This window comes from Cricetulus griseus, chromosome 3 (assembly GCF_003668045.3).
Source record: "Cricetulus griseus strain 17A/GY chromosome 3, alternate assembly CriGri-PICRH-1.0, whole genome shotgun sequence".
In the NCBI taxonomy this organism is placed as follows: domain Eukaryota; kingdom Metazoa; phylum Chordata; class Mammalia; order Rodentia; family Cricetidae; genus Cricetulus; species Cricetulus griseus.
The window spans coordinates 47,236,086-47,257,650 of record NC_048596.1 but is presented as its reverse complement, the minus strand read 5'-3'; the positions used below and the strand labels follow the sequence as shown (position 1 = coordinate 47,257,650).

General features: G+C 37.7%; 1 pseudogene; it reads left to right on the top strand.

Annotated features, from left to right (window-relative positions):
* Positions 1 to 728: 728 nt before the first annotated feature.
* Positions 729 to 1,645, top strand: LOC100766741 (annotated as a pseudogene).
* Positions 1,646 to 21,565: the final 19,920 nt, after the last annotated feature.

Sequence of the window (21,565 nt, the reverse complement as noted above, 5' to 3'; positions counted from 1 at the left end):
GTTTGTTTATATTTTTTCCTATGTTAGGATGAAACCTAAGGTAAAAAAAAATATGCATTGTTGTCATTTGTGTCCTGATTAGATAAGTTAGAAAAACCAAAAAGGTAGACACCATTATCTACATCTTGTTTTTATCACTGTCAAGTCTAAATTGAACAAAAATTTGCCTCATTATCATTTCTCTCATAATTTCTTTCTTATCTCTTTCCTTCTTAATATTCCATCTTATGATTATCAGTAAATATGATACTAACATATCACTGATTTAGTGCCTCAGAGGACAGCAAAATACATATACATATAAGGGAAATCTATAAAAAAATAATTATAGGAGTGACTAAATTGGTGGAATTTTTCCCTACCACACTTGAATGGATTTGACCCATGAATTACTTGATGCTTACTAGTAAGTTTATTGAAAGTATTTAATTTAATTTCCATGACTTCTGAAAATATCTTTGTGCATCCAACCCATTGATGTTGACTCTGTTGGCTAATAGTTTTTCAGTACCAAACTGTTTGCAGACAGAAATTAACTTGTAGATTTTCATGTCACTGATTTTATAAAAATAAAAAAGATCAAATATATATCTGTCTTGCATCTAAATCTAGATTTGATTAGTAATGTAAAATCTATCAATAAGGTAAATTGGCAACCTGACAGGTATTTTTCCACTCCAAAGAGAACATCTGTGGAATCAATGACCTGAGAGAACCACTCAGTATTGATGGAGTTTGTGTTCCTAGCCTATCCCAACAGTCCTGAGCTATGTATGCTTTGCTCCTTGGAGTCAGCCTGGCTTATGCATTGATCATCTCTGGGAATATCCTCATTGTGGTCTCCATCCAGAAAGAAGCCCACCTACATACACCCATGTACTATTTCTTGGGCAGCCTCTCAGGGATAGAACTATGCTACACTGCAGTGGTGGTCCCCCACATGCTATCCAACACCCTACAATCAGAGAAGACCATTTGAGCTGTGCTACTCAAATGGTTTTCCTCATTGGACTTGGTAGTGCTGACTGCTTCCTCCTGGCTATCATGGCTTATGACAGATATGTTGCCATCTGTCATCCTTTACAGTTCCCTCTCATCATGACTGTAACTATTTGTGTCCGCTTGGTTGTGGCTTCTGTGGTCATTGGCTTGTTCCTGTCCTTACAGCTTGTGGTCTTCATATTCTGTCTTCCATTCTGTCAGGACAGGGGGATAGAACAATTTCTTTTGTGATGCGCCACCTGTGATGCGTCTTGTGTGTGCCACAAGTCATATACATGAGCTCTCTGTGCTAGTGGCAGCCACACTAGCCATTGCTGTGCCTTTCTTTTTCATTGCTACAACCTATGCCTTGATAGTGGCTGCTGTGTTCAAACTCCACTCAGTAGCTGGCCGCCACAGGGCCTTCAACACCTGTTCCTCTCACCTTACTGTGGTACTGCTGCAGTATGGATGTTGTGCCTTCATGTACCTATGCCCCAACTCCAACTACCACCCCAAGCAAGATCAATTCATCTCCATGGTGTACATACTGGGAACCCCATTTCTCAACCCCCTCATCTATACTCTGAGGAATAGTGAGATGAAAGGGGCCATAGGTAAAATCCTTACCAGGAATTATCTCTCCGAAAAACTGATAGCATAGGAAAAATACCATATAACAAAGTTAAGTCTTATCTAAAACAAATCCCTGTGCCACTACAAAAGTAGACTCATCTGATGTGAAATGATGTTCATAAAAAACAAAGAACATAAAGTGTAAAAATTGTCCCTACATATGGTGACATTCTTTACCACGTGCTACTTTTTGAGTGATTTGTTTTGGTTTGGTTTGGTTTGGTTTTTTGAGACAGGGTTTCTCTGTGGCTTTGGAGGCTGTCCTGGAACTAGCTCTTGTAGACCAGGCTGGTCTCGAACTCATAGAGTCCACCTGCCTCTGCCTCCCGAGTGCTGGGATTAAAGGCGTACACCACCAATGCGCAGCTAGTTTTGTAAGAGAGATATAAGCAAACACATATGCAGGAAATAATGTTAATATTCAGGTATACAACTTTATATAAATAAGTAGAAGGAATGATTTAGCTTATTCCCTTAGTTTTAGATAAAATGACAAAACTTTGTAATTGTCTGTAGTGCTTGAGATCCAGGGACTATAAAGGCACTTCTTAAAAATTATTGACCACAGAAGGCCTTTTTCATTAAAACACCTACAAAGTAAGAAGAGGTGCACTCTTAGCAAAAACTATCTAGAACAGGATTCAAAATGGAATCTATTCCAGGAATGATAACTTTGATTGGCATAATGATGCTTTAAACCAACAAGATAACAAAGGAAACAGGGAGGACAGTATCACAATATCTTTTGTATCATTTGTTTAGTCCTGTACTTTGGGAACCAACTGGATGCAAGAGGGCCTGTTTCCTGTGTGTAATTTTTATAGCATTGAGTTGTGTTTTATGACACAAAATCTGATTGACTGAATGTTCCTCATGACTTTGGAAAGAATGTGCATATTATAGATCACAAACGATGTCTATAATTTTAGCATAGCTAATAGTTTTTTTTTTTTAGATTTCATTTTCATTTGTTTTGTGTATGTGTGTATGTGAAGGCTGGCTGGCTTCACATGTGCAATCTCTCTGCCTCAGTTTCTTAAGGATTGAAAATACAGACATGAATTATGATTCTTAAATAATAGTAAATGTTTTAAATGTTCTATGTCTTTACATGGTTTTCTATTTACATTATCTACTACTTACTCTTATAATATACAGTATTAATCTTCTGACAATACTACGGCTCAAATCCTAAATGGTTACACCTTTAAAAGTTAGATGGTGTTTAAATTTATGGATAACTCAATATATTCATTTTTACAAACAGACAAACCCAACATAATAAAAATAGAATACCCAAAAGCCACACACACAAACACACACTCATACCACATACACCAAAGTTCATAAAAACACAAAATGAATCAGAAATATAATATAAAAGACAAGTACTTATCCCTAGCATAGGAATGGACTCTGGGAGCCCATCCCACATAGAGGGATACTCCCTGAGCCTAGACATAAAGGGGCTGGCCTAGGCCATATCCCAAAGTATAAGACAGACTTTGAAGACCCCCAATGGAAGGCCTCACCCTCCCTGGGGAGCAGAAAGGGTAAGGGATAGGTAGGGTGATAGTTGGGGGCATAGGGGAGAAGGGGAGGGAGAGGGACCTGGAATTGAGATGTAAAATAATCTTGTTTCTAATTAAAATAAAATAAAAAATAGAAAAGAAGTTCACAAGACCACACTACCTTGTTGAACATTCATACCCCAATTCCTTATGTCTAATCTTCTCCTTGCTTCCAGCAGTTTACATTACAGAACAATCCAAATTGAGTGTTCCCAAGTCTCCCACTCCCTGCACCTTGTACAGCTGTGGGTTCCTGTATTAGTTCCTAAATATTATAAGAGGAAGTTTCTCTGGTGATGGTTGTGCAAGACACTGATTAATGGGTATAGCAGAATATCAAAGGATTTATTTTATTGCTATGGTATCTCATCAAAGTACTATTTGGTTTTTCAATAAGACCATGAACTAATAATTCTCTTGTTTTTTTTTTTTGGCTACCTGAGCAGTGTCAGGAATGGGTTCCAGATTATACAGTGGGCTTTAAACACAACCAGAGAGTACTTGGTTGGTCTCACAACATTTGTGCCACTATTGCACAAGCATATCATGCAGACAAATCACCAATGTAAATCATAGGGTTTGTAAGTGGGTTGGTGGCTCTTGAAGTATGCAGAGTATATTTCAGTACACTGAATGCTAGTTAGGAGGTAAGGTCTATTACTGAAGACACCTCTTACATAGCACATTGAACATGGAAAATTCAAGCTGATGCCTAACTAAAGTTGTCAACCCTCCAATCTCTCCACCATCTCTCCATAACTATATATTCTATTTCCATTCCTAGGGAAATCTCTCACCTACTCACTTACTCTAAAACTAATCTCTTTGGTTGTACATATTGAAGCATGGTTATAGAATGATTAATAGCTAACATCTACATGTAAGAGAAAATACACAATATTTGTCTATTGAAATGAAAGTTACTTCACTCAGGATGATTTTTTTATAGATGTGTTCATTTAATTGTGAATTTCATAATTTCAGGGATAACAGTATTTTCAAAAAATTAAATAATCATGTTCTATATTAAATTAATTTATACATGATAAAATACATAATAATTTATGCTTGTGTGTTTGTAAGTCCATGTTTTGTGGTATGAATACACAAATGTGTATGTTTCTTTGTATGTACATATTTGGGAGGTGAAACACACACACACACACATTACAAATGTGGTCGAGTTGATGCTGTTTGAATGGCCAAAACAAGAGAAAACAGCAAGTGAGTGATATGGTATGGTATGGTATGAGATCACAACTTACTCAGAACCAAGATTCTGGTGATATTTATAGATAATAATGAAAATTAATTTTATTTGGAGTGAGATGCAAAGTCACAGCAGAGATTTGAAGACATAATGTTTTAGCAAGATTTCTTCTTTAATATGCCAATCTTCCAGAAAGCAACATTTCTGTTTAAGAAGAATGATTTAGCTGGGCATTGGTGGCACACACCTTTAATCCCAGCACTCAGGAGGCAGAGGCAGTGGATCTCTATGAGTTTGAGGCCAGCCTGGTCTCCAGAGCAAGTGCCAGGATAAGCTCCAGAGCTACGCAGAGAAACCCTGTCTCGAAAAAAACCAAAGAAAAAAAATAGAAGAATGATTTAATAAGCTTCCTATTTTCAAACTAACATCAAGAAATCATATCCAGATGCTTTTTTGAAAGGATAAACAACAGAAATTTATGTGAACTGTGTATTTACAAGTGTTTATAGGTGAAGATGAGGTTTTGTTTAATGAATTGAGGAGTCCTGTAGAGAATTCAATGCATTAGAGAAAGTTAAATGTGTTGGTATATTTATATATTATTCATAGCTGAAGTTTTAGAAAGCAAAGTCAGCCACAAGCTAGAGAGATCAGGCAGTGGTGGTATACACCTTTAATCCCAGGACTCATGATTAAGTGGTAGATAGATCTCTGTTAGTTCAAGGCCACCATGACATAAACAAAAGTAAAGAATAACAGAACTCACGCCATTGATCCCAGCACCTTGGATCACACTTCTTTAATCCCAGCATTAGGGAGGTATGTAGGACATCTGCAAAGTCTCAGAACAGGCATTCAGTCTCTGGTATCTCCAGCTAAGTTGAGGAGAGCCTAGCAGTCTGGGATTACAGTCTGAGGTTTGGTTGAGCCACAATTGCCTTCCAGTCTGTGGTAGAGGTAAGAGCTAGTGGCTGGCTACTTTGCTTGAGGCTTGAACCCCATGTCATTCTCTGCCTCTTATTTTTTCTTACAATTGGTACCAAAAGTTAATGTATGAATTTATGAAAAAGGCTCTTTGAGGCCACTGGCTCAGGTCCAAGCCTGAGCTTCAAGCACAACTGCCTCCCCCTGATTCCCGCCTGCCTTAGTACCTGCCTGACCAGCTAGGTTTTGTTCTGAAACATTTAAGCAAATGTGGGATTTTTTTGGTTGAATCTTTCCTAAACAGTCTTCAGCAGCCACCCAAATTTGGGAGGCTTTTGGGCTTTTCCTACACCTTGGGCTGACACTCTCCATGGGCAGATACACTCAGCTCATGGACATAAGCTAGCTCCCTGATTCAGACTCGCTACACCTCACTGTTCACTAACATTGTCAGCAGGTTTGGCAAGTCAATTGGGAATTCTTAAAGGAAGGAATTAGTTAGAAAAAAAAGAGAGAGTTTTCCCCCACACTAAAAAATAGAAAACACCATGAAAATGGAGATAATTAAATCTCTGAACGATTACATAATGCATGGATTAAAAATTGAAAAAGTAGGGGCTGGAGAGATGGCTCAGAGGTTAAGAGCACTGACTGCTCTTCCAGAGGTCCTGAGTTCAATTCCCAGCAACCACATGGTGGCTCACAACCATCCGTTATGAAATCCGGTGCCCTCTTCTGGTGTGCAGATATACATAGATGCAGAATGTTGTATACATAATAAATAAATAAAATCTTTAAAAAAATTGAAAAAGTAAATTAAGGGATAATAAACTCAAGTGGGATTGACATACTGTTCATTATTATTATGATAATCTTTGTTGTAATTGATATATCCTGGTTTATCTCTTAAAAGTTTGATATAAGTGCTAAGATTCAGGCCTTAGTAAAAAATATTAAAACATATTATAGAGATATTCAAACCCAGATGGAGGAGTTACATGGAAAATAAAATTCAGAATTGCATTTAAAGCTTAAAAAAGAACACTCTAAGGACTTAAGAGAAACACCATTGATATATCCAGTAACCTTACAGGAAGTGCCAAATGAGATTATACAACAGCTTCTTGGAGAAGGAGAATATGGTAGTTTAGAAAGGCAATGTCGCCGGGCGTTGGTGGCGCACGCCTTTAATCCCAGCACTCGGGAGGCAGAGGCAGACGGATCTCTGTGAGTTCGAGGCCAGCCTGGTCTCCAGAGTGAGTGCCAGGATAGGCTACACAGAGAAACCCTGTCTCAAAAAACAAAAAAAGAAAGAAAGAAAGAAAGAAAGAAAGAAAGAAAGAAAGAAAGAAAGGCAATGTCAATATGATGAACATCTTGTGGGTTTAAACCTTGCAGCTACTTTGAATGCTAGGACAGAATTGGAAAAGCAGGAAAGAAAACTGAATCATTTACAAAAGTTATACAGGGCTCAAAGGAAGCATTCACAGACTTCTTACAAAGAATGTCATTAGCAGTAAATGGAATGATATCAGACTCCAAAGCTAGAAAAGCAATAATTGAAGCTATGGCTTTTGAAAATGCTAATGCACCATGAAGAAGGATAAATAGGTCCTTAAAAGGAAGATCAGCTACTTTGGAGGATTAGATCCAATATGTAATTAATATTGAAACTCATGACCACGATGATGATACATGGATAGGATTGAATGATTTCAAGAGTGTAAACAAAACTCAAAATGTCAAATGTCTTAATTGTGGCAGACAAGGTCATCAGAAAAGGGAATGTAAACAGGGCATTTTGAGAAACAATTCCTTATATAAATATAATCCAAACAGAATGTCCATCCATTCTGAATTATTCAGAAGGTGTGGCAAAGGCAGCATTGGACAAAATAATACAGGCTAGCAATATATTATTTTGATAATACTTTACCCTCAGTAATTTCTTTGAGGGACCTTTTGAAATTTCCTATGCCAAAACTGATTCATCATTTTCCTACCACTGTGGATAAAACTCCTTCCCAGAGCAATTAAGTAACATAATGCCTATTGAAAACAATATTTTTCTGGGTGATAGAAAAAACCTAAAACAAGAATTTCAGAGAAACCATAAATAAAAATTGATAAAGATTAGATTAGTAAACTCCCCAAAGTTAGAGCTGGGGAAAGTTTTTCATTTTGTCTTTTAAGGAAAATAAAATACCATCTTGAAGAATTTAAAGACCTTTGAACAAAATAAGGATCCAAACAAGAAGAGAAAAATAGCCGACAAAAATTACTAAAAAAGGGAATAATCTGACCTGAGGTGATCTCTGAAGTCTCCAAATATAAGACTGAATCCAAGTTGGTGGAGGTCATGCACACCTTTAATGCCACCACTTAGGAGGCAGAGACAGGAGGATCTCAGGGAGCTTGAGGCCAGGCAGGTCTACAGATTCAGTTTCAGGATATCCATGACTGTCAAAAACAGAGAAAACCTCTCTTGAAGAACAAAACAAACAAACAAAAAAGAATATGGGACCCCACAACAATTTCACCTGCATTATATAACACCATTAAGCTGAACAATACAAACTAAAGATCAACATTGGACTATAAACTTCTCAGAACAATTTTGAAATGACCAACAGAGATAGTCCAGCCTCACAAAAACTGAGTAGAACAGTTTTGATGAGGCTAGCTGAGATGATCCATCCTCACAGACTACTCTAGCCAGGATTTAAGACAAGCCCTGTATTTTCCCACCATGCTTAGACTGGACAAATATGATAAAGCTGCACAATTAACCCAAATTTTTCTTTTCAGGCTCCCCTAAAGATACCATCACCCCCAAACAGCAGGAAGCAATTTTAAGAACACAATGCCCACATTCTCAAGCAGTGTGGTGAGTGATTTTTTGGACATACAATTGGGTTATGGATATTTGTCATTGTTTAGGGAGATTGGATACAAAATATTGTTGGTTATGGTCAGGAAGAATGTTGAACAAGGGGGATTAGATTTAAGGTTCTTGTTCTGAAAAGAAGGTAATATAGATATAAGATAAAAAGGTAGATTACTGAATCTACTCAGAAGAGAAAAAAGATAGGATCTAGACATGATAAGATGAAAAGGTAGATTATTGAGTCTACTTTTAAAAAGCAACTACTACTTTTTAAATATTTTTCATTGGATTGGAGTTCTGTATATTGTATACAAATAGTGTATATTGATATAAATTTGAGATTAATTTGTTAAGACATATTGTGCAGCACTTCTACTCTTGTTCAAGGTGTTGTACTTATACAGTTCATTTATCAATATAATGCAAACTTCTAGTTCTTTAAAGTTTTTATTACTAACAATATAAGATAATAAGTAAATAATTAGTCACCTATCACAATTAATCACACTAGATATGTTTTCAAAGTAAAACAGACATATATTTTAGATAGATAGGTCATCTTCAAACACTTCAGAGTCTACAGAAAATGGCAGATAAAATGTTTTAGTAACATAATTATTTATTTATGACAATGAAACTTGTGTCCTCTTGGCAGCACCAATCAACTTCAGAGAAGATGATGGGCATCAATAAACTCCACACGGAGTTTACTTTCTTTGTGGTAAAAGTAGCCACTGGGCAAGAAAGTTCCCTTGCTTCAACTGCAGACAGTATGCTGTCCAAATTGGACAAACAGGACACCAAAAAGAGTTACTGTAAATCTTGTCAAGACAAGAGGGAAAACCCTTCAGAAAATCCTGCTTCACAGAAAATTCTGTCAGAGATGCTAGACCTATAAGGCAAAGATGGATGCCCCAACATTGCATAGAAATCATCAGTGACTGTTCAGACAGACAGCTGTTTTTGTCATTTCTCACATTTTATAGACATCACTTGCTTGCAATTCCCGTTTACTCAATTAATATTATTTCCTTCTCATTTATCTGAGGGAGATGAAGACTAGATGATTATGGTTTTATTTGTTTACCAGTATCACAAAAGAAATTCACTAAAGATATGTAAAGTATAAGTGGTTTGAAAGACACTAAAAGATATTTGACAATGAAAATTAGAATAGAAAGTAAATTAGGCTCAAGATGTTGGACTCACCAAGATAGGATAGATAATGAAGTATTTTCTCTGAATTTGTCAAATGCAAGTGGACTAGACATTGTGGGTGAATTTACTGCCTGTGTATATTGTACATAATTTTTCTTACGTTAGTAGCTTTTCTTTTTGTATTAGCCAAAAAAAGAAATTGTGGTTATGTATTGTTTATGTTGTATTAAAGTTCACCTGAGGACTTACAAACAAAGCATCAAGCTATAGAGATCAGGCAGTAGTAGTACAAGCATTTAATCCCAGGCCTCAGGATTAAGAGGTAGATGGATCTCTGTTAGTTCAAGGCCACCATGACCTACGTAAGAGTAAAGAGTAACAGAACTCATGCCATTGTTCCCAGCATCTTTGATAACGGTATCTTTAATCCCAGCATTAGTGTGGCATATAAAACAGAAGCAAGGTCTCAGGGCAGGCATTCAGTCTCAGGTATCTCCAGCCATGTTGAGGAGAGCATAGGAGTCTAGGATTACAGTCTGAGGTTTGGTTGAGGCAGGATCACCTTTCAGTCTGAGGTAGAGGTAAGAGCTAGTGGCTGGCTGCTTTGCTTCTCTGATCTTCAGCTTGAAAGTGGAAGCCCAATATCAGTCTCTGGTTCTTTTATTTTTCGTGTTACAGTTAAAAAGTGTGTGTCTGTCTGTGTGTGTGTGTGTGTGTGTGTGTGTGTGTGTGTGTGTGTGTATTGGCTACAATCAGTCCTCAATGATTTAATAAAAATGGAAGTACACTTGATTGATTACATGTGTTGTGTTTGTAATCTTTGTCATGCATAGCTCAAGTATGCATAAAGGTGTTATATCTACTGAAACAATTCAGAAATTATCAGTATATTGTTCCTATGTATGTCTTTCTCTCCTATAATTAATGAAATTATACTATAATGGGATTTTTAAAAACAAGTATGTTTTAGTTGTGCTTTCCATAGTTGAGAAAAATGAATTTTTTTTTCAGATTTTTTATTTGAATTAGAAACAAGATTGTTTTACATGTCAATCCCAGTTCCCTATCCCCACCCTTCTCCCCATCCCTCCACCTAAAACCCTACCTATCACATATCCTTTCTGTTCCCCATGGAGGGAGAGGCCTTCCATAGGGGTCATCAGACTCTATCATATCCTTTGGGATAGGGCCTAGGCCCTCCCCTGTGTGTCTTGGCTCAGGGAGTATCCCTCTATGTGGAATGGGCTCCCAAAGTCCACACCTATGCTAGGGATAAGAACTGAACTAACTACATGAGGTCCCATAGATTTTCAAGGTATCCTCACTAAAACCCACTTCCCTAAGGTCTGGATCAGTCCCATGCTGGTATCCCAGATATCAGTCTGGGGACCAAGAGGTCCCCATTATTCAGTTTAGCTGTTTCTGTGGGTTTCACCAGCCTGTTCTGGACCCCTTTGCTCATCACTTGTTCTTCTCTGCAACTAGATTCCAGTTGTTCAGTTCAGTGATTAGTTGCGGGTGTCTGCTTCTACTTCCACCAGCTGCTGGATGATGGCTATAGGATGGCATATAAGACAGTCATCAATTTCATAAATCAGGGGAGGGCATTTAAGGTAGCCTTTCCTCTGTTGATTAGATTGTTAACTGGTGTCATCTTTGTAGATCTACAGACCTTTCCCTAATGGCTGATTTCTCTGTAAACCTAAAATGTCTTCCTCTATTATGGTATCTCCTTTCTTGTTTTCTTCTGTTTTTCCGCCGACTCAAACTTTTTGCTCCCTCATGTCCTCCTCACCCCTTCTTGTCTTCCCTTCTCATTTTCCTACCTCCCTTCAACCCCCCTCCCCGTGCTCCCAATTTGCTCAGGAGACCTTGTCCCCTTCTCCTTCTCCAGGGGACCATGTATGTCTCTCTTAGGGTCCTCCTTCTTTACTAGCTTCTCTTGTGGTATGGATTGTAGACTGGCAATCCTTTACTCTATGTCTAAAATCCACATATGAGTGAGTACACACCATGTTTGTCTTTTTGTGATTGGGTTCCCTTGCTCAGAATGGTTTCCTCTAGTTCCATCCATTTTCCCGCAAATTTCAAGATTCCATTGTTTTTTTTGTTTTTTTGTTTCCTGCTGAGTAGTACTCCATTGTGTAAATATCCTACATTTTCTCTATTCATTTTCAGTTGAGCGGTATCTAGGTTGCTTCCAGGTCCTGGCTATTTCAAATAGACTGCTATGAACATAGTTGAACAGATGCCCTTATTGTATGAAGATGCTTATTTTGGGTATATGCCTAAGAGTGGAATTTCAGGATCTTGTGGTAGACTGATTCCCACTTTCCTGAGGGGTCATACTGATTTTCAAAGTGGCTGTACAAGTTAGCACTCCCACCAGCAGTGGAGAAGTGTCCCCCTTCCTCCACATCCTCTCCAACATGAACTGTCTTTGGTGTTTTTGATTTTATCCATTCTGACAGGATTAAGATGGTATCTCAGAGTTATTTTGATTTGCATTTCCCTGATGACTAAGGATGTTGAACACTTTCTTATGTGTCTTTCAGCCATTTTAGATTCCTCTATTGAAAATTAAATAGACAATTCTCAATAGAGGAAAAAATGAATTTTTATGTATACCAATATTTCTTCTATGTGTCCCAAATATTTATGTTGTATAACTTAAATGTGACCAATAAAATTTATTTTTAAAGCAAAAGAATCAAAGAATACACAAAATAAACCCTCTACCTCTTCATTTTCATCTTCTTTCGCCTTTAGTCAGTCCATCTCTTCATTCTGCTACTCAAATGACTATGTGCTCCAGGACTCTCTTCAAGATTTTAGTTTGTCTGCCTTTACTCACATTATAAAGTAACCTATATGATGACAGAATTTCAACAAGTTTTAAAATGATCAAATTTATATGCTTGTGATTAATCAGTTGAAAATGGCAACCCTTTGTTAACCCTACCCCTGTAATCACTGACCCAAACCTATTTCAGGATAAGATACTCAGACCAATCCATCTTTGGAAACGACCATGAAACATTGTTAGTTGCATATTCTGAATATGACATAACTAATTCTAGAGAACTCAAGAAACTGAAAGAACATCAAAGAACCTAAAGAAAATAGTAATTTTGGTGTAATATTCAATAAAATGCCCTTCAGTTTTGCATGCCCTGAGATCCAGTATCAATTCTGGATTAACCATCAGCACGGATATATTAGCAAATCAATTTTGCTTGCATATATTTAAAGACAATTCCATTGGGGGGATTATCTCAATTATTATTTTGATGAAGGAGCTTTTGCTTTTCTCTGCTTCTATTTTAAAACAGTTCACTTCCACCTTTCCTCTGGGTAGCAAGTCACTCAGATCACAGATTATTCCCTTATAGACCTTTCTCCTTGGAATCTTGCCTCATGTAATTTATGTTCTCATTTCTGAAATGCCATTAATTAATCCACCTCTTTTGTAATTAAGTATCTGATTTCCTCTACCAAGAAATATAATCACTGTACATAAAATCTGATAATGCTAGTACATATAACCCTTGAAAACTACAATTTCCCATAGTGCAATTCAATAAATTCTTTTGATGTACTAAAAAGATATAATCTATTGATTTTAGAAATGGGACATGGTAACTACACATTTATAAAAATTAATAGCATCAATAGTAAGTTAAGTACATGCATTTAAACATGAAAGTAGAAAAAGAAAATATAGTAACAAGAAAATTATAGCTGAGCTAAGAGTTGGGGAATAGTTATCAATTTTAAAAACAAATTAAAATGAAAATATGAGCTTCAAAGTCTAACAAGCCAGATATCAGTCAGGGGAGATCATTGTGCGTGTAAGAGCCCTTGCTGAGCAAGCATGAGGTACTGTCTTCAAAACTCTAGAAGCCCCAGAAAACTGGATATGTTGTGCATGTCTATAACCCCAGTGAAATGGAAGGTAAAGACTAGAGAATTACTGGGTTTGCAGATCGTGACCATAACTCCAGGTTGCTATCAAATGAATGAGGTAGAGGTTGATAAAATAGTTCATACAATAACTTCTGTGAAGGCATTGAAGTACAGAAACTGAAACATATGGGGATGGGGGTGAGAGAAAATAGCCAGAAAACAGCAGAAGGGAAATTCATTAGAAATTAAAACAAGTAAGATAAGGAAAAATTCACCAAACATCACAAAGAATGGATGGAAAATTCCTCCATAAACTCTGATTTTCAATTAAACATTACGATTCATCGGATTGTAAATCTAACAGACTCATGGAGTCCATGTAATCCAACATCTTCTAAAATAGATAAGAAAGCCCACTTAAGTACTTCACTATGGGCCTGACCACAGCAATCACTAGATATGAGAGCCACAACTAATATGGAAGATCTCCAGGTGCCAGGCTAGTGTTGGGTGTGTACAAACATTCAAGAGTCAAAGCTTACTGGATCATCTGCCTTCAGGAGCTCTCATGAGGTAACCTATGTGGAATGTTACATCAGCAAGTCTCTATTGGGTTTCAGCTAGAAGTTAGAGATATCTTCCTGGAATCCCAAGGCACCAGTTTTTATAATGGCTGCACAGAAGTAATTATTAAACTATGTCTTTCTCCAGTTGCATTGAGATTAAGAGATCAAACTAGGGATTTACCTCACCTTGAGGGACTCATTAGTTTTCATGAAGAACATTCAAAAATATTACTAGAGGAGGCAAGATTAAACTTAGTAATTGTACTAGAATCTACTTTATATTATACAAAAAGATATGTCTAATCAATCATGACTTAAATTTGAATTATTCCATGATATTATGGTTTTGGTTGTTGTCTTTTTTTTTTTTCTCAATTCTATCCCAGACACTAATTTTAAGGAGCCTATCTACTCCTGAGTGTCAACATATAAAGAACACACCCTACTGTCATTTAACTTTATGAGGAAGTCAGCATATAACATCTTCTTGTTTCCCTCTGTATGTGGCTGACCATAAACCTCATGGACTCTCATTATATTTTCTGCTGTAAGAAGATTGAAGAAGTCTCTCCCAGGGAACTCCCTCAATTATCTGTGGTATGAGCTTCAAAGTCTAACAACAAAGTCTAGCAACAAATCAACAAGAAAGTTAACTTGATCTTTGGTGATTTTCCTTAGATTCCAGTCCTAATTTAATGAAAAAAAATTGAAATTGGTGAGAGTATATAAACAATTTCATTTCCTTTGTTTATTTTCTTTCCATAAGAATAAAAACTGAAATTTCTACCTCTCCTTCTTCCATGCTCCCAATTTACTCAGGAGATCCTGTACCTTTCCCCTTCTTATAGGGTCTACGTAGGACTCTTTTAGAGTCCTCCTTGTTTCCTAGCTTCTCCTGGGCTGTGGGTTGTAGGCTGGTTATCCTATGCCTATTTATGTCTAATATCCACTTATGAGTGAGTACATACCATGTTTGTCTTTCTGTATCTGGGTTACCTCACTCAGGATGGCTTCTTCTAGTTCCAATCATTTGCCTTCAAATTTCAATGTATCATCTGGACACTAATCCAGCCACAAAACCTTATAACATATTCTGTTCTGCCTATAAAATATTCTGGGGCAATGGTGGTGCAGAACTTGTGGGAGTTGTCATCAAATTTCTGGTTTAATTTGAGGACTACACCAAGAAACAAATTCCATGTCCTACATTTCCTGGATAGCAAGGAACTGGATACTGGGCAGCACAGCACCAAACACAACTGGAAAAAAGAAAGAAAGAAAGAACAGCAATGATGGTTAAACAACACAAAGACAGGCAGACAGATGGACAGACAAAAGAAGGAAATAAGGAAGGTCGATGATATAATTCCTACTGATATTCTATTTTTGGTTGTGAACCTAGCCTATAACGGCTGAGCCATCTCTCCAGCCCCGTAATGATATTCTATTATGTTTATATTAATAGATATGTGCCTTCGCCAGTCATCATCAGAAAGACCTCCTCCAGCCAAGAATGGGAGCAAGTAGAGAAAAGCACAGTTGAACACTATGCATAGTGAGATTCTAAATTGGAGAGCTCCATTGGGGCCTTGCCTGTGGACCTCAGGGGACACATAGAAGTATGGGAGGCAGGAATGCAAGAGTTTGAGAGGGCAGGGGATACCAGGAGAGCATGACATACCAAATCAATTAATCATGAATCACATGGCCTTAATCTACGTTGGTCTGTATCAGGTCCTTTGAACATAATGTCATAGATTTCAGCTTTATGACATGGCCAGACCCTCACAGTGTGAGCAGGTATATTTTTGACTCTTTTGACATTTCTTGTTACTCGTTTTTGTTATAGTTTCTAGTTTTGGTATTAGAGCTTCTGTCTTCCCTTCTTGTATCTTGTTTTGTCCTATCTGACTGTTCTTTCTTTGAGATCTACACTTTTCTGAAAAGAAAACAGAGGGAGAGTAGATCTGGTGTAGAGGGTAGATGAGAGAGTACTAGGAGGTGTTGAGGGAGGGGAAATGTAGTTGGGATGTATTGTTTGAGACAATAATCTACTTTTAATGAAAACTTTCACAAAAAGCATTCAATACTTATATTCCTGACTCTGTAATACGTGACTTATCATGATGACATCTAGTTCATCCCACTTTATGACAAATTATGTGATCTTTGATGGCTGTATATTCCACTGTACACATGCAATACAGCTTCTTTACATATTTCTCTATTGTGGGGTACCACTACTTGGGCTATCACTTGAGTATTGTGGATAATGCTGCAATAAACAAGAATTCAGAGATACTTCAGGGGCTTGTTTTTTTTTAAATTTCTTTCATAATATATACAGAAGTGGTCTAGTTAGATTATATGGTAGTTCTACTTATTTTTAATTAAATATTTTATTTTTATTTCTCAGAACACAGACACTGGGTTTTATTATCTGAATCCTAAATAATGACAGGAATACTTACTATTAATTATGAAAGTCTGGCCTTTAGGCTATGCTTCTGGGCCTTCCCGTTATATAGGATTAAGTTTTATGCACTTTATCTAGTCTAGTATTACAGTCTCCCTGAGCCTTAACATACCTTCATTAACAATAAGCCCACAAATATCAAGCATCACAAATTGCTTTTCAGGAGCCCATCTCTTGAAAGATATTTCAATCAACAATTCTAATAAATCATTGACACTTCTTATAACTATGTGTGCGGCGTCCACCCTTGACCAGCAAGAAAGACGCCACACCGAGGAATCTTCTTCAAACACAGTTTAATCGGGAACCTCTTTGCTTTGTACAATGTATAATGGCGGCAGCGGCCCCGGGCCGAGGGAGACGGGGCCTGATATAGTCTACATCTACCAATCACCTAACCCTACGTGGCGCGCCAGGATAGGTTGTCTCCAAGCAGAATTAAGAGGATACATGACCTTTGCCTAATTTGGAGTTGTTTACCACAGAGAGCGCTCGCCGTCGGCTGGCGGAGGGCGGAAACCGGCGCCATCTTTTGGGTGCGGTTTTCTGCAGCTCCCTACATATGTGAACTTACATTTCAAATGCAAAATCTGTACTCAAAGAGGCCATTTCAACAAACACAGTCTGATCCAGTTTAATGTTCCTTTCACCATTGTTCCACAAGATTAAAATTTATTCTCACACATATTCCCCAGACTTCTGATTGAATAATTAGAAAACTCATTAATATCTTTGGGAGAGCAGCATATATCTTGTTTTCCCCAAGAGATTATTTTTTTATTAGTTCAAATTAGAAACAAGGCTGCTTCACATGTCAATCACTTCTCCCTCTCCCTCCCCTCCCACCAACACCCCACCAGACCCTCACCTCATGTCCCCTCTGCTTCCCAGGGAGGGTAAGGCCCTCCATGGAGGTTCCCCAAAGTCTGTCATATCATCCTGGGCAGGGCCTAGGGATTCCCCCATGTGTCTGGGCTGAGAGAACATTCTGCCATGTGGGATGGGCACACAAAGTCCCTTCTTATGCCAGGGGTAAATACTGATTCACTACCAGGGGCCTCATAGAGTGAAGAGGCCTCCTCATTGACATCCACATTCAGGGGTCTGGATCAGTCCCGTGCTGGCCTCCCAGACATCAGTCTGTTGTCCATGAGCTCCCCTTTGTTAAGGTGAGCTGTTTCTGTGGGTTTCACCAGCCTGGACCCAACCTCTTTGCTCTTCACTCCTCCCTCTCTGCAACTGGGTTCCAGAGTTCAGTTCAGTGTTTAGATGTGGGTGTCTGCCACTGCTTACATCAGCCCTGGATGAGGGCTCTAGGATGGCATATAAGGCAATCATCAGTCACAATATAGGGAAAGGGAATTTAGGGTAGCCTCTCCACTGTTGCCTAGATTGTCAGTTCATGTCATTCTTGTAGTTCTCTGGAAATATCCATAGTGCCAGATCTCTCCTCGGACCTATAATGGCTCCCTCTGTTATGGTATCTCTCATCCTGTTCTCCTCTATTCTTCCCCAGACTCAACCTTCTTGCTCCTCCATTTCTTCCTCTCCCCTCCTCTTCTCCCCCTCTCATTCTCCTAGGTCCCTCTCCCTTATGCTCATTCTTCCAATTAGTTCAGGAGATCCTACCCTTCCCCTTCTCCAAGGTACATGCATTCTTCTCTTAGAGTCCTTCTTGTTTCATAGTTCTTTGGTGATGAGGATTGTAGGCTGGTAATACTTTGTTCTATGTCTAAAATTCATATATGAGTGAGTACATACCATGTTTGTCTTTTTGTCACTGGGTTACCTCACTCAGGATGGTTTCTTCTAGTTCTAGCCATTTGCCTGCGAATTTCAAGATTTCATTGTTTTTTCTCCATTGTATAAAAGTACCACATTTTCTCTCTATCCATTCTTCAGTTTAGGGGTATATAGGTTGCTTCCATGTTCTGGCTATTATAAACATTACTGCTGTGAACGTAGTTAAACATATGTCCTCTTTGTATGAATGTGCATTTTTGGGTATATGCCCAAGAGAGGATTTGCTAGATCTTGAGGTAGACTGATTCCCATTTTCCTGAGAAGCCACCATACTGATTTCCAAAGTGGTCTTACAAGTTTGCACTTCCACCAGCAATGGAGAAGTATTCCTTTTTCTCCACATCCTCTCCAGCACTGACTGTCATTGGTGTTTTTGATTTTAGCCAATCTGGCCAGTGTAAGATGGCATCTCAGAGTTGTTTTGATTTGCATTTCCCTGATGGGTAAGGATTTTGAACACTTTCTCAAGTGTCTTTCAGCCATTTTGGATTCCTCTGTTGAGAATTCTCTATTAAGTTCTGCACTCCATCTTTTAATTGCATTGTTAGGTGTTTTGGTGGCTCGCTTCTTGAGTTCATTGTATATTTTAGATATCAGCCCTCTGTCAGAGGTAGGGTTGGTAAAGATCTTTTCCTATTCTGTGGGCTGTCTTTTTGTCTTACTGACAGTGTTCTTTGCCTTACAGAAGCTTCTCAGTTTCAGGAGGTCCCATTTATTAATAGTAGATCTCAATGTCTGTGCTACAGTGTTGTGTTCAGGAAACAGTCTCCTGTACCAATTAGTTCAAAAGCAGCATATATCTTAATGGACTATAACTTTCACCTCCTATCTAGTAGACTACTTTGCCTTAGGTCTTTTTCATACATCTAGTGGCAACTATTGGTGGGTTCTGAATGTTTTTATATTATATTGACGGGCATTCCTTTAGAGAATGTCACTGTTGGTGACATAATACATAAAGTCTGAAGTTTATTTTAACAATGTGCTTGGATTTAGAGGAGGAAAGCCAAATCAACTCCAAATCCAGCATTGATTTTATTGAATGGAACTAGGAAACAGAGAAATAGGTGTAGATGCATCTACGAAATTCTAACATATGGCAATTTTCCATTATTTAATGGTTATAGCTGCATTCTCTTCTACCCATATAGTGTCCTTTGGCTTGTGGGGATGAGTTTTTCTGTGAAAACAAAAACAAAACACTTCCCTTTCCTTTGTGAGGTTCCCATCCAGTTCATGAGATATACCTTGGTAGAATACCTATTATTTCTAATCGTCAAAAGTTTTCTCTTTTTCAGCTTGAATCTTGATCAACTTTGATGGTATCCAAAATTTTTCTTCTCCTGTGGAAACAAATGTGAAACCCTTTCTCCAACATAACACATGTCCTGGTTTCCATACAGAGGTCAATACATCTTTGAAGTACACTGTCTGATTCAGTTCAGCAGTTTTTTCCATAGTCCAGTGTCTTTCTGGGGCTGTTTGCCCTTTCTCATTAGCATTAAGAAAGTTTAGTGTTAATAACGCATTATGTAGCCTATGTTTGGGGTGTTTAATTTTCCCAGCCTGTTTATAGAGCATTTCTTTAAGTGTCCTGTTAGATCTTTCTAACAGAGCTTGTCCTGTGGGATTGTGTGGTACACTGGTCACATGCTTTATGTTATACTATTTGAAAAATTGTTCCAATTTAATGGGTACATATGCTGGAGCATTGTTAGTTTTTATTTGTGCAGGTATACCCATAACAGCCATCACCTCTAGCAGGTATTTAATAACAGAATCTGCCTTTTCAACCTAAGGGCAGTAGCCCATTGAAACCCTGAATATGTGTCTATAGTATAATGTACATATTTGAAGTTTCCAAATTCTGCAAAGTGAAAGACATCCATCTGCCAAACCTCATTTCTCTGAATACCTTTAGGATTAGAGCCTGCTAGCAATGGAGTTTGATTATAAAAAGAAAAAGTAGGACAGTTTCTCAAGATCTCCTTGGCTTGTTGCCAAGTGATGGAGAAATCCTTTTGTAAACCTTTGCTATTTACGTGATGCTTCTTGTGAAATTCTGAGGCTTGTAGCACATTTCTTATTAATAAACGGTCAATCTCATCAATGCCTTGTGCTAGTAGGTCTGACAGAACCATATGGGATCTGCTATGTGTTATATATAAAGGATTAATTCTATTCCTGATTGTGTCCTGCAACTGTATAAACAACAAAGTTAATTCTATATTATCAGGAACAAAATTCTGCAGTCGCAATGTGCAACATGACTCTCTCTGAATATTGAGAATCTGTAACTATATTGAGAGGCTCTGTAAACTCCCTAAGTACCATAAGAATTACATATAATTCTGCCTTTTGTACAGAAGTATATGGACTTTGAACTATTTTACTTACCTCACCTGTTTTATAACCTGCCTTACCTGATTTGTTAGAATCGGTGTAGAAGGTAAGAACTTCAGAAATAGGAGTTTGTCTTACAATATATGGAAGGATCCAGATTGTCTTTTTTATGAATTTAATTCTGTTAGTTTCAGGATAATTGTTGCTAACTTTCCCAAAAAAGTCAGTAAGAGCTATCTGCCAATATTCATTGTCCTTCCATAGGGAGAAAATTTCCTCATTAGTTAAAGAAAGGTATAATTTCTGCTGAATCTTTACCAGTCAGTTAATGGAGGCTTCATTTGCCCTTTAGAATCAAATCAGAAATCTTTTCTATATATTTCTTTAGCTTTTTATTCTGTTTATGTGGCTGAAATATCCACTCCAATATAATATCTTCTCTCTGCATCATAATCCCAGAATGGTATTCTCTGTATGGTAAGATGACCAGAATACAGTCTAAATTAGGGTCTATACAATCTACATGTGCATCCAGTATTCTGCTTTCCACCATTGCAGTTTTTTTCTGCTTCATCGGATAATATTCACAGATGGTTCAAGTCCTTGTCCCCTTTAAGGGCCAGTTTTAAATGCTTTAAATCATGTCCTTCCACACCAATTATTGTCTGTAATAGAGAAATTTTCCCTAATAATTTCTGAATACTATTAAGGGTTTGATAATCTCTCCTTATTTGTACCTTTTGAGGTCTGATTCTTTGTAAGTCTATCTTGTAACCTAAATAATTAATAGAATCTCCTCTTTGTATCATTTCTGGGGCAATCCAGAACCTCCAATAAGGCAAAATTTCCTTCACCATCTCAAACATTCATTCCAATCTTTCCATATCAGAATCTGCTATAAGAATGCCCTCAACATAACGGTAAAGAATGGACTGTGGAAATTTACAAATTATCTCCAAAGGTGTTGTACAAAATGCTGGCACAAGGTAGGACTATTCAGCATTCCTTGTGGCAAAACCTTCCACTGGAATCTCCTGACTGCCTGTGAATTATTAAGAGATGGTATGGTAAATGCAAAATTTACCTTTATCCTGTAATGGTGTA